Source organism: Papio anubis, chromosome 11, assembly GCF_008728515.1.
Source record: "Papio anubis isolate 15944 chromosome 11, Panubis1.0, whole genome shotgun sequence".
Taxonomy (NCBI): domain Eukaryota; kingdom Metazoa; phylum Chordata; class Mammalia; order Primates; family Cercopithecidae; genus Papio; species Papio anubis.
Genome location: NC_044986.1, coordinates 13,273,575 through 13,288,342, shown reverse-complemented (window position 1 = coordinate 13,288,342; position 14,768 = coordinate 13,273,575). Strand labels below are relative to the sequence as shown.

Genomic DNA, 14,768 nt, shown 5'->3' with positions numbered 1-14,768 from the left:
ATAATAAATTTGAGTTGTTTCAAAGCCACTAAGTTTGTGGTAGTTTGTTACAGCAGCAAGAGAGAATACAGAAGACTAATGACAAATCCTATATGACTAAAAATTTAAAAATGTATCACTGAAAATTAATTCCTGGGTTAAAGAAGACACAGGGGTATATTAATCATCTATTGCTATGTAACACAACTAATTATCCCAAGACTTAGTGGCATAAAATAAAACATCTTATAGCTTCAGTGGATCAGGAATTCAGGTGTGGTTTAGTTGTGTGCTCTGGCTCAGGGTCAAGGTGGCAGCTGAGGCTGCAGTAATTTTTTTTTTTTTCTTTGAAACAGGGTCTGGCTTTGTCACCCAGGCTGGAGTGCAGTGGTGAGATCTCAGCTCACTGCAACCTTCTTCTCCTGGGCTCAAGCCATCCTCCTACCTCAGCTTCCCAAGTAGCTGGGACTATAGGTGCATGCCATCACGCCCGGCTAATTTCTATGTTTTTTGTTTTTTGTTTTTGTTTTTTTTTTTGTAGAGATGGGGAAGGGCAGGAGGAGTCTTGCCATGTTGCCCAGGCTGGTCTCGAACTTCTGAGCTCAAGTGATCCACCCGCCTCAGTCTCCCAAAGTGCTGGGATTACAGGCGTGAGCCACTGCACCCAGCCTGCAGTCATCTTAAGGCTCATTTGGAGAAGGACCTTTTTCCAAGCCCATTCACGTGGTTGTTGGCAGGATTTAGAACCTTGCTGCCTGTTGGACTGAGGGCCTCAGCTCCTTACTGTCTGTGGGCCAGAGGTTGCCCACAGTTCCTTGCTCTGTGGATGTCCCAGCATGGCCCCTTGCTCCATCAGAGTGAGTAAGAGAGCGTGTGCTGGCAAGTGGAGTTTCATAGTCTTTTATAACCTAATCTGGGAACTGACATCTCATCACCTTTGTCATATTCTAGAAGCAAGTCTTTAGGACCAGCCCTCTCTCCAGGAGAGGTGTTACACAAGGGCAGGAATACTAGGAGGCAAGGATCATTGGAGCCAAGTCAGGAGCTGCCCTGCCACAAGGAGAAATTACAAAATTCTTAGGATTGGATGATAATCAAAGTGGGACATGGTGATATTTATGTGATGCAACTAGAACTGTACCAAGAGGGGAATTTATGGTGGTAAATAAAACTAGAAACAGGGAAGATGGAAAAGAAATGAGCTCAGCTTTCAATTCAAGAAACCAGGATAGAGTAAATTTGAAAGAAGAAAAGAAGTAATGGTAAAAGCAGAAATCAATGAAATAGTAAAGTAAAACAAATAGTGAAGAGATGATTTTTCAAGATCTAAAGCTGGGTTTTGGCTAGTGAGTTGTAAGTAGGAGCTGTGTGTGCAATTTCTGAGGTGTTTCCTTTGTAGGTCCTGCGTGGATGTGATGCCAGGAGCAGCATGGGAGCATGAGAATGAGGATGCACCTCAAGGCTGCTGTCGAACTTTCATACCAGGCCTGGACTCCCTACATCTTAACTTTTACATGAGAGAGAAATGAATTTCTATCTTCTTAAGCTACTGTTATTTGGGGGCTCTGTTATATATAGCTGAACCTAAGTCAGAACTAACATGAAATCGAAGAGACAAAATTGTTATTATTTTTAGATAGAAGGAGACTTTTCTTTTTTTTTTTGAGACGGAGTCTCGCGCTGTCGCCCAGGCTGGAGTGCAGTGGCGTGATCTCGGCTCACTGCAAGCTCCGCTTCCCGGGTTCACGCCATTCTCCTGCCTCAGCCTCCTGAGTAGCTGGGACTACAGGCGCCCACCACCGCGCCCGGCTAATTTTTTGTATTTTTAGTAGAGACGGGGTTTCACTGTGGTCTCGATCTCCTGACCTTGTGATCCGCCCGCCTCGGCCTCCCAAAGTGCTGGGATTACAGGCTTGAGCCACCGCACCCGGCCAGAAGGAGACTTTTCAAAGTAAACCCAAGAGAGTAACTAAACCATTAGAACTAAAAAGAGAATTAAAAGTTCAGCAGGTTTGGAGGTACAAAATAAATTTTAATAATAGTATCTTCTACTCTAGAAATAACTCATCATAAAATGTAAAGAAAATAAGGTACAAATTAAAATAGCAAAAATCCCCAGACTCCATAGGCCTATAAATTTTCTGGGAGTTAACGTAATAAAAGAGTCTGAAGACTTTTATAAAGAAAAATTAGAAACTCTATTAAAGAATATAAAATAAAATGTAAATAAACAAAGAGCTATGGACGGATGACAACATTATAACACTGGTTGATTGTCACATAATTAGTCTATAAATTCAGTGTCATTCCAATTAAAAGTCTGAGCGTTTTAGAGGACTTAATAAATGGATTTTGCAAATTAGATGGAGGAATCAAACTTCATGAATAAGACATTTTTGGGAAAAGGGGCCAAAGAAATGAGACTTACACTGTCAGATACTGACATTTATTATAAATACAGGCATATGTTATAAAAACAGGCCCGATGGAAAGAAAAGCATCTAGAAATAGACCTCTATATTTGGGAATGTGGTACTTTATAGAGATAGGGAAAGGGAGAATATTTGGTAAATAGTCTTAGGAAAATGGGCTCCATTATCTGGAGCAAAATAAAGTTGTATCCTCATCTCATACCATACCCAGAAGTAAACTCCTGGTGGATTACAAACCTAAATTTAGGCCCAGCAGTGGTTCACACCTGTAATTCCAGCACTTTAGGAGGTCAAGGCAGGTGGACCACTTGAGGTCAGGAGTTCGAGACCAGCCTGGGAAACATGGTGAACTCTCGTCTCTACCAAAAAATACAAAAATTAGCCAAGTGTGTTGGCATGCACCTGTAGTCCCAGCTACTTGGGAGGCTGAGGTGGGAGAATTGCTTCAACCTGGAGCCGGAGATTGCAGTGAGCCAAGATTGAGCCACTGCACTCCAGCTTGGGTGACAGACTGAGACCCTGTCTTACACACACACACACACACACACACACACAGACCTGAATTTAAAGATAAAAGTGCAATGTTAATAGAAAAAATGTAGATTATTCTTTGTGATCTTGGGCAGGGGAGATATTTTTAAACAGGATCCTCAAAGTATATATAATAAAGGAAAAATAGATTTGAATATATTAAAAATACTTTTTGGAGGGGTGATGTTGAAAGGTGAGCACCATCACCAATGTAAATGAATAGGTGATGGCTGGTAAAATATATTTGCAACATCTATGACTGAGAAAAAATTAGTTTCCAGAATGTAGAGAAAAATACCTAAAAGTCAGCATGGGAAAAAACAAGAAACACATTTAAAAGAAAAAGGGAAAAGGGGAATTATATGAATAATAGGAAAGTTATAGGACGGGAAGCCTAAATGAATTAGTATACGAGAAGATGCTCAACCTCAATAAGAAAAACACAAATTTAAGTACCAATGAGAACCTACATCCACTAAGTGGCAAAAGAAAGTTTATGATGATGTCACTCCCCTGAGCAAAACCCTTAGAGGTTCCCTAATCAGAAAATGAAACACACATACCTCATATGGCCCAGATGATGGACTCCATACCTACCTCTCCACCTGCCTTCACTTCCTCACATTGGATTTGCATTTTAGTATAACTAATGACCATGGACATTGGAGAGAGAAGATACTAGAAGCAAATGACTAGTTAGAAGTCTGTTGAAATAGAATGGAAAAGGATGCCTAAATTAGGGTACAGAGGGGGAGTCAGAGTGAAGAAATGTTGAGAAAGAAGGATAACAGACCTGTTGTTCAGTGACAGAGAGTGGTTGAGAATGGTTTCCAAGTTTTGGCTTGGGCAGCTTGTTGAATGGTGGTGTCATGCATTGAGATTGAAAGGAGAACACACAATCTAAGAGGTGTTTTAAATAGGTTGAGTTTGAGATATTGTTAGGACATTTAAAAGGAGATATACGTTGCAGGTGTTACAGGACCACCAGATTCATATGCCAGCTGTGCAGTAACTGACCAATGAACGGAGACAGAAGAGTTTGTAGCAGAGAAAGAGTTTAATGATTGCAGGGAGGCCAAGTGAGGAGATGAGAGGGACCCTCAAATCCATCTCTCCAAGGAGTTCTGGGCTGGGGTTTTAAGGAGATCATGGAGGGCAAGGGGTTAGGAAATTGGAGTCATTGATTGGGCAGGATAAGGGGGATGAAATCATCAAGATGTGGAAACTGCATTCTTTGGTGAGTTGACTTCTTTTGGGGTCCATCAGACCAGCTGGCATCAGTAGTTTCATCAGTATGCAGGACCTGAAAGAATATCTGAAATGGAAAACAACATTTCACAATGTTCAAGTTCAACTTGTTATGTATAGAGCAGTTAAAAGGAACTATATTCTAGGGTCTATGTGATTCTGGGGCAATGGGTGGCAAACAACTGTGAAGAAGTGGTTAGGAGCAAACTGACCTCATGATTAATGTTGAATGTGCTGCAAGCTTGGTTTATTTTCATTTCTCCCCCTCCCTTCTTCCCTGATTAATTTTATAAAGTGTATAGGGATGATTTGACAGGTGGCTATGTGCCTTGGAACTTAGGAGAGGTACCTGAGCAGAGATTTGATTTGGGTGTTGTCAATCTGTAGTGGGTAGTTGATACCGTTAGACACAGTGGAGCTATTGCCTGAATCGGAAAACACAATAGCTTTTCTTTGTTTATAAAGAAGATGCTTTCTGACCACTGTTGTGATTACTATTTTTTTTTTTTTTTTTTGGCATGAATAGGCAATTCCCCCCACCTCCAATTCAACCACCTCCTTTTTTTTTTTTTTTTTTTTTTTTGGCCACACAATAATACTCACCTCTTATTTTAGAGTCTGACTTCTTATGATTGAAAGATTATCGGTTGCAGTTAGTGGTGGAGATTATGACAGTAGAAGTGATTAAAGTAAACTAGTATATACCTGGAGATTCCAATTCATGACCCTGGCCTCTGTGGTACTGTGCTTTAATCAGCCATCTGGTTATTAGAAGATGACATTTTAAATGAATTGTAGGTTAAACTAGTAAGTGCTGTTACTATGACTTCCAGGCTATTGATGTTCAAGGATTTATATGATCTAGGGTTACTTTCTAATGGTACTAAGGAATATTCAAATTCAAGTTGCAGAGGTTTCAGAAAAGTGACATGAGCTAATTGGAGGCCCTTGATATATAAACTTGTGAAAAATTGGAGCCCCAGGTACAATTCATTCATCAGGCCCTTTTCCCTGGTAAGTCTTTCAGTGTGGACTAGGAGCACAATTAACAACATGGGATTTGGAGGTAGATTTAAGACCTAACTCTTCCACTTAAAAATGTGTGTCCTCTTAAGCTGCTTTTGTGGTTCAAAGATGGCTGAGGCAGTTCTAGATGCCTAGAAACAGAAAAAGGAAAGACTGTCTTCCCGAGTCTGTTTGAGTTTCCAAAGGCTAGGTGTGGTGGCTCATGCCGGTAATGCCAGCACTTTGGGAGGCTGAGGTGAGTGGATCACTTGAGCTCAGGAGTTCAAGACCAGCCTGGGCAACATGTCAAAACCCTGTCTTTACAAAAATTACAAGAATTAGCAGGGCATGGTGATACACGCCTGTAGTCCCAGCTACTCAGGATGCTGAGGTAGGAGGATCACTTGAGCCTGGGAAGTGGAGGTTGCAGTGAGCAGAGATTACACCACTGCACTCCAGCGTGGGTAACAGTGAGACCCTGTCTCTTAAAAAAAAAAAAAAAAGAAAAGAAAAGAAAAAAAAATAAATAAATATTTCCAAAAGGCCAAAGCAAACTTCTCTTCATGTCTCATTGGTTAGAATTGCACTGCACACTCGATCCTAAACCAGTCACTACAAAAAGAGCGGAATTACTGCTTGGCTCAATCATGTCTCCTGTGTTTCAAAATCTCATAATTTTATGAGTAGATGTGGATCTATTTTTATCCACTGCCAGTTGGCCACCTCAATGTACAGAGTTTTTCTTTAAATTCTGAAAAATGTTCTTGAAATATGAATAAGTGAATTTGGTTCTCTTTTATTTTTCTGTAATCTCCCTCTGGTACTTCTATTATCTGAGTGTTAGAACCCCTGGACTGGTCTACTATTCTTCTTATTTTTCTAATATTTTTCATCCCTTTGTCTTTTTGTATTTTATTTTATTTTATTTTATTTTATTTATTTTTTTTTTTGAGACGGAGTCTCGCTCTGTCGCCCAGGCTGGAGTGCAGTGGCCGGATCTCAGCTCACTGCAAGCTCCACCTCCTGGGTTTACGCCATTCTCCTGCCTCAGCCTCCCGAGTAGCTGGGACTACAGGCGCCCGCCACCTCGCCCGGCTAAGTTTTTGTATTTTTTAGTAGAGACGGGGTTTCACCGTGTCAGCCAGGATGGTCTCGATCTCCTGACCTCATGATCCGCCCGTCTCGGCCTCCCAAAGTGCTTGGATTACAGGCTTGAGCCACCGCGCCCGGCCGTCTTTTTGTATTTTAAGTTTGTCATTTTGGCTTCTAAAAATTTGGTTTCCAGGAGCCCTATTTTCTCCTTCTCTCTCTCTTGTTTTTTTTTTTTTTTTTGATAGGACCTCACTCTGTCACCCAGCTATAGTGCAGTGGAGCAATCATGGTTCACTGTAGCCTTGACCTCCAGGGCTCAAGCAATCCTCCCACTTCAGCCTCCTGAGTAGCTTGAACCACAGGCGTGTACCACTATGCCTGGCTATTTTTTTTTTTTTTTTCATAGAGACAAGGTCTCATTATATCGCCTAGGCTGGTTTCTAGCTCCTGGGTTCAAGTGATCCTTTGACCTCGGCCTCCCAAAGTGCTAGGACTGCAGGCATGAGCCACCAGGTCTGGCCTATATTTTCTCTCTTAATGTTTGTATTTTATTGCATCCTATTCTTGTTTCGTTGGGATAATATATTCTCTTATTGCTCTGAAAAAAATTGAATCTAGCTTTGAAGACTTTTTCCTCTTTGTAGTGTCTGTTTCTTTCCAATTGCTTTCTGTTATTTTTATTCTCTTTTTGTTAAGGTTTTCCTCAAACACCTGGCAATTATTTTTAAGATTGAGACATTAAAAACCCCTATGTGTGGGACTGGGCTTGTTGAATTTAAACCATACCATAGCGTGGGCTGTTTCACTGGGGGAATTTCTCCTCCTCTCCAGATGATGCAGGACTTTTCTGTTGCTTAGCTTGGCCAGATCTGGGTTCTTGTCTCACGCTCAGAAAAAAATTATGCACACGGAGATCGAAGAGTGAGCGGAGTAGAATTTATTAAGTGAAAGGAAAGTTCTCAGCAAAGAGCAGGGTCCTGAAAGCAGGTTCCCGATTGCCCCTTCACAGCTGAATTCAAGGGCTTTTATATATCCAAGCTGATGGGCTGGGTTCCCTATTTGTACAAGGCAGAAGTTTTGGGGGGCTCCACCCACCCATCCCCTCAGTGCGCATGCGTGCCCGTAGTAGTCCGTAGTCCCCTGCAGGCACGTCTCGGCAAGCACCCCTGTGAAGTTCCTTTATCTGCACAAAACATCTGTTGTAAACCCTTGTGGGGTAGGTCGCAGGTTCTCCGAGGGACACTTCTCTTACTGTCTGCCTAAAGCAAGCTGGCTAACTCCTTTCACTATTTCAGTACTTTTCAGTCTTTTCACTGGGATTGGTCAGAGAAGAATTTTTAAATCTCCTTGGAATGTAGAAGACTGAGTTTCCCCTGGTTCAGAGTCAGGGAGTGGGGCTGGGTATTTAAACATCAATGTGTGAAATCTTACCTAATCTAACATTTCAAGTAGCGTACCCTGCCCCTCAGCTACGGTTGCTGCGTTGGTCTGTTTACCTCACTCCAGTGACTAAACCTGTTTTCTGCCAGGATCGGAGAGAGGCATCTGCTGGGAGGCACCTGGTTGGGAAAAGCCTACTTCTTCGTAAATACCTTTTCTTTTTAGAATGGCTTTAGACTTGAGTGTTCCCATGTACCCCAGAGTGCTCCCATATACCCCAAAGTGTTTCTTCTATTACTAGCATCTTACATTGGTGAGACACATTTGTTATAATTAATGAACAAATATATATACATTATTATTAGCTAAAGTCGATAGTTTATTTTTATATTCTTAGTTTTTTCCTAATGTCCTTTTTCTATTCCAGGATCCCATCTGGGATAAACTGCGTTACATTTAGCTGTCATGTGTCTACAGCATCCTTTCGGCTATGACAGTCTCTAAGACTTTCCTTGTTTTCTATGAGCTTAAGTGTTTTGAGGAATACTGGGATGGTATTTTGTAGGATGTCCTGCTATTATACTGGAATTTATCTGATCTTTTTTCCACAATAAGAACGAGGTTATGGGTTACTGGGAGGAAGACCCCAGAGATGAAATATACCCCCCAACTATTTTTTAATATGAGACAGACTCTCACTCTGTTGCCGAGGCTGGAGTGCGGTGGCACAATGGCTCACTGCAGCCTTGAGCTCCTGGGATCAAATCAAGCAATTTTCCCACCTCAGCCTCCCGAGTAGCAAGGACTACAGGTGTGCCACTAAAACTGGCTAATTTTAAAAACTTTTTGTAGAGATAGGGTCTTGCTATGTGTCCCAGGCTGCTCTTGAACTCCTGGCTTCAAGTGATCCTCCAACCTCAGCCTCCCAAAGTACTGGAATTACATGTGTAAGCCACTGTGCCAGGCCTAAAATGCCATTTTCATCATATCATGATTGATGATGTTGACTTATGACTGTCCATGTTGGCCTTGATCTCCCAGCTGAAATGGTGTTTGTCAGGTTTCTCTACTGTAAAGTTACCCTTTTGTTTCCTCCTTTCATACTATGTCCTTTGGAAGGACATCACTAGGTCCAGCCTATACCTGAGAAGTAGGGACTTATGCTAAAACTACATTTTTGTTTTTTGTTTCTTTTCCCTCATTAAGTCATTGTTTTAACGGGCCTCAAAATTCTGTGACAGATTTTTTGGTCAAGTTTCCATTAAAAAGTACTAATTTTAAAAACTAATAAACCTGCTACATGTGAAAAAAAAAAAAGCAGTGATCCACAAAACATTCTCCTTTCTTTCTGAGGGATTTATGGTGCATTGTTATCATTAACCATTATTTTCCTATTAAACTTAAATGGCCAATTGAAACAAACAGTTCTGAGACCGTTCTTCCACCACAGATTAGGATTGGGGTGGCAGGTATTAGGGATGATATTCATTTGGCCCTCTGAGCTTTCTGGGCAGACTTGGTGACCTTGACAGCTCCAGCAGCCTTCTTCATTGCTTTGATGACACCCATGACAACTGTCTGTCTCACATCACAAACAGCAAAATAATCCGGCGGACGATAATCTGAGAAGCTCTCAACACACATGGGCTCATCAGGAACCATATCAACAATGGCAGCATCACTAGACTTCAAGCATTTAGGGCCATCTTCCAGCTTCTTACCAGAACAACAATCAATCTTTTCCTTCAGCTCAGCAAACATGCATGCAACGTGAGCTGTGTGACAATCCAGTACAGGGGCATAGCCTGCACCGATTTGGCCTGGGTGGCTCAGGATAATCACCTGAGCAGTGAAACTGGCTGTGTCCACTGGTGGATCATTTTTGCGGTCACCAGCAACGTTGCCACAACAAATATCTTTGACAGACACATTCTTGACCTTAAGGCCCACTTTGTCCCCAGGAAGAGCTTCACTCAGAGCTTCATGGTGCACTTCAACAGACTTTACTTCACTTGCAGTGTTGATTGGAGAAAAAAAAATATGGAATGCTTTATAAATTTGCGTGTCATCCTTGTGTAGGGGCTGTGCTAATTTTCTCTGTATTGTTCCCATTTTAGTGTATGTGCTGCCGAAGCTAGTGTAAAACTGCTTCTTAAATAGACTCCCACCCAGTCCTAGAATTGTCAGCTTACTCCTTCACTCCATTCCCAGCAGTACCCGGTGCTGCTGAGTGGCGTGACGTGCTGAGATTCTGAGGTGCAGGTTGTGTGGCCTCCTGGCTTCCCCACTGTTGGCTCACAATTAGGCTTCCTTGTATCTTCTGAGTGTGATTCAGTTTCCTAATTTCCCGGTTCTGGATTTTTGTTGCTGCTGGCTTCTCAGATTTCCTTGTCTTCGTGACTTTATGCTAGTTTTTGTACCTTTTGTGTGTGTGTGTGTGATTTTGGTGGGAGTACTGGAGGGAGTAGAGGTGTGGCAGTTTTAAAAACAAATTATTTGGCCAGGTGCAGTGGCTCATGCCCATAATCCCAGCACTTTGGGAGGCTGAGACCGGCAGATCACCTGAGGTCAGGAGTTTGAGAACAGCCTGGCCAATGTGGCGAAACTCTGTCTCTACTACAAATACAAAAAAATTAGCCAGGTGTAGTGGCATGCGCCTGTAATTCCAGGTACTCTGGAGGTCGAGGCATGAGAATTGCTTGAACTCAGGAGGCAGAGGTTGCAGTGAGCCAAGATTGCGCCACTGCACCCCAGCCTGGGTGACAGAGCTAGACTCCTTCTGAAAAAAACAAAACCAAACCCCAAAAAACAAAACCAAAACAACAACACAAAACCCCAAATTCTTTGATTTTGCTTCCTTAAAGAGGCAGAGCTTAATTTCTCTTTCCTTGTGTGTAAGGCTGTACATAGTGTCTTGCCTCTAATGAGTGGAGTATGGCAGAAATGATGGTTTGTCACTTCTGAGATTAGGCCATAAAAGGACTGTGGCTTCCGTCTTGCACGTGTGTTCTTGCTCTGTCAGATCACTTACTTTGGGGAAAGCCAGCAGCCATGTGTGTCAGCAGCCTGATGGCTGCTGTGTGTGAGAAGGTCACAGGGTGAAGAACTGAAGCCTCCAGCCGATGACCAGCAAGAAACTGAGGCTGCCAACAACCACATGAGTGAGCTTTGTGTTGGATTCTCCAGTCCCAGCTGAGCCTTGAAGATTCTTTAAGCTGAGGCATTCCCAGATTTATGATAATCAGAACTGTGGGATAATATTAACTGAGAGAGTAAATGTTTGTTTTTTCAAACTGCTAAGTTTGGGGTTAATTTATTACAAAGCCATAGATAACTAACCTAAGAGATAAATCACAAACAGAGACTTTTATAAGTGTTACTATGGCCTATGGTTATTTACCATTATGAATTTTTGAGAACTCAAATAAAGATAGAAGCTTTTAAAATATATATATATTTCTAGGCCAGGCACGGTGGCTCATGCCTGTAATCCCAGCACTTTGGGAGGCCGAGGCAGGTGGATCACCTGAGGTCAGGAGTTCGAGACCAGTCTGGCCAACAAGGTGAAACCTCGTCTCTACTAAAAATACAGAAAAATAGCCAGGCATGATGGTAGGCAACTGTGATCTCAGCTACTTGGGAGGCTGAGGCAGGAGAATCGCTTGAACTCGGGAGGCAGCTGAGATTGCGTCACTGCACTCTAGCCTGGGGCAACAAGAGCGAAACTCCGTCTCAAAAAAAAATTCAAAAAAAATTTCTTATTTTGAAATAATTTTAGATTTACAGAAAGGTTGCAAAGATAGTAGAGAGGATTTCCATATGTCCCTTACCCAATTTACACCATTGTTAACATCTTACATTACCATGTCACATTTGTCAAAACAGAGAAACTGACTTTGGTTAGTTTCAGTAACCAAACTATATAGTTCATTAATCCAACTCCAGATTTTATTTGGTTTTACCAGTTTTTCTATTCATATCTTCTTCCTGTTCCAATCCAGGGCGGTGCATTATATTTAGTTTTTGCATCTCCCCAGTCTCCTGGTCTGTGACCGTTTCTCAGTCTTGACTTGTTTTTCCATGACCTTGACAGAGACCTGAACCCTACTGAAAGTAGTTTTATTTGGTAGATTGTGTTTCTTTGACTGTGACCGTGCTGGGAAATTGAACCACAGAGATGCAGGCTTTATACGAGTTGTAACACTTTTCCAATTTGACAATTAGTTTTACATTCATTTGCGCTATTGTTTGGTTGTCTGCCTTTCCCACTACCTTGGAAGATCCGTGAAAGTAGGGGCCATGTTTGTTTTGGAAACAGAATGATGTCTAGCACTTAGTACTTGCTCCATAAATATATGTTAATGAATAAATGGATAGTTAATGATCTATGAGTATTTTTAATAAACTGGTGAGTTGCAGTATTCCTCAGTGGACTTAGAATTTTGCCTTCATTATAGTAAGTTTTAAGCAAATAGTAACTATATGCCAGACCAACTGCCAAGTACTTTCTCTGCAATAGCTAAATAAATGTGTATTGAATTCCGTTACATAAAATGAGGATTGCAAAATTCTTTCTGAGGGACAATGCTTCGTTTCCCCTAGATGGGGAAGTCTTACTGCCTAGGAATTATTCCTTTTTATTAAGGAATTTACTGCTACCTAGGAATTACTCCTTTTTATTAAGCCCAATGCATTTGGAGGAAAGAAAGCTGTTGGACTGGGCATAGCAGCTGTTCTCTGGGAAATAGCAGTGTGTAAATATAGCAGATCTGTGTGCCAAGGAGGGAAACGAGAAATTAAATCAGGGTTCTTAGGAGCAATGAATGTAAAGAAAAACATCACAAGTTAACAGCATGGGGAAAGCAAATATAAATTCCCAAGACCTACCTCTGCCTCTTTGAAACCTAAAGCCTAAGTTCTGAAAACCTTACTCTAATTAAATACAACTTCACTTGAATTCAGTGCAAAACTTTCACCATCTCTCAACATTTGAATTTAAAAAGTTTATGCTTTAGTATTACTATTCATATTACTATTGGCACTTTAGTTAAAATACTAAGTGCAAAACATTTGTTGGACTTTTTTTATGGTGGGAAGAGGTGGAGAGGGTGATGGCACCATCTGGGAAGATGGTGGAGATGAATCTTAATGGAATTTGGGAAATGAGAAAAGCTGAGTTGGTGATGTCTATATCTGACAACAGTGATGCATTCCAGTGGCAGCTCAACCAACATTATTATTAAAGGCTTTATGTGGTGGTTTATGTATTATTTAGAAATCATAATAAATTGGAATTGGACTTTTGGCACCTCTCCCAGGTGAAATCTCCTGAGTGTTTATCTTATACAAGACACAGAAGGAATTCAATTTTGGACCCATGTATTTGTCTAAATGCAACAAGTGACAATTTGTGTGTTTTTTTGTGTGTAGGGAAAAATAAAAATATATTTCAGAATAAAATACACAAAAAGTCATCAAAGTAAAAATTCAGGACTGAGACTCTGGAATATATTTTGCTGGTGGCAGCATAGCCTGATAAATCAGGGCTATTTGTTTACTTTCTTTATAATTGATTTTCCATATTTTTCAGCAAGCCACAAAAAATTCAGTTTAAAATATATCTGTTAGTATCTACAACCTTCTATGGGAAGAAATTACTTGTGTCCATCTTTTAAATTATTTGCCCTCATGAAATTTTCATGGCCTTACCTCCGTATTGCTTTTCCAAAAAAGGGACTCATTCATTTATTCATCCATTGTTTATAAATGCCTTGCATTGGATCTGAAATATAGTGGCATTTTATTCATCTTTGTTAAATGAAGAAACGTCTGCATGCATATAACATCATTCTGAACATGTTTCCTAAGGCGTGGCCACTTGAGATGGCTAATTTCCTTTCATTATCTGTTCTCCCTTTCTTTGGTATTATAATAACAGAACTTTTAACTTGGTTCTGTCTTTAAAAGGCAGGGGCTTGCCCTTCCTTTCCACCTTTACCCCTTACAAGGCATTGAGCCATTGTGGACAGCTGAAGGCAGTCCTCTGGAGATGGCAGAGCCACAGATGGGAGATGCTTTGATCCCTGCATGACACTGTGGAGCAGAGCCTCCCTCCAGCCCCACACTCTGCAGCTGTACCATTATGTGAGCGAGAAACAAACTTCCACCATGTTTAAGCCATTGTTATTTGGAGGTGCCTCTTATACAGCACCCAAATTCATCTTTTAACCATACAATTCTCAAGGCATTAGTTCTAGAAGGGGTGAGAAGAGTAGTCCTCCAGTAACCAGAATATGGAAAAAGTCCATATTCTGAGAAAGTCCAATAAATGCTCTGAGGGTGTGGAGGAGGGAAAGTTCACATTCATTTGGAGAACAAATTAGAATTGCATTAGAAACTACAACATCTGAATTTTGAGAGCAGCATTACTCTAGAGTCTGAAGGGCATGGATGTTATTATTCATGGAATCCTAACTGTCTAGCTTATTTTGTCTGGCTGTCTGTCACAGCATTGCTACCTACAGGCTTATGAATAAGGCACAGTCCAGAGAGTCTCAGGGGGTCAGTGTGGACTCAGTCCCCACCAGAACACAGAGGCTGTGTGAACTTTCTCTGAGTAAATGAATTATGATCCTCACAAATTATTAACATCAAGGTGGGTCAAGAATGTGGGCTTTGGAGTCAGATACAGTTTCACATTCTACCTCTACCACTTACCAGCTGTGAGACTGAGCAGAATATTGAAGTAGTTGAGATTTGGCCTGCTCGAGTTCAAATCTCTTTTCCACCACTTAGGAACTATGTGACCAAGGCAATTTGTTTAACCTCTCTATGACCTGATTTCCTCATGCGTAAAATGTAGATAATAAAAATACCTTCTTCACAGGGTTGTTGGGATGATTAAGTGAAAACTCCTTAAAGTGTTAAGTCATTAAGACGTGTTTAGTGCTTAGTATGTGCCCAGCAATCCTGTGTGCACACACACACATTTATATTTTTATTTCATATTTGTAAACTGAATAGTTAATATTACCTGTTGTTGTTATTAATGACCTAACTTCCTGGCATCTCAGTTTACTCATGTATAAAACAGAGGTGATA

The 14,768-nt window shown here is 41.1% G+C and overlaps 1 non-coding gene and 1 pseudogene across 1 annotated transcript; both read right to left on the bottom strand.

Moving 5' to 3' along the window:
• Window positions 1-8,554: 8,554 nt before the first annotated feature.
• Window positions 8,555-9,780, bottom strand: LOC100999844 (annotated as a pseudogene).
• LOC116269656 lies at window positions 9,702-9,813 on the bottom strand. Its single transcript, XR_004177263.1, has one exon. It is a non-coding gene; the product is annotated as a U6 spliceosomal RNA (small nuclear RNA).
• Between the last annotated feature and the right edge of the window lie 4,955 nt (window positions 9,814-14,768).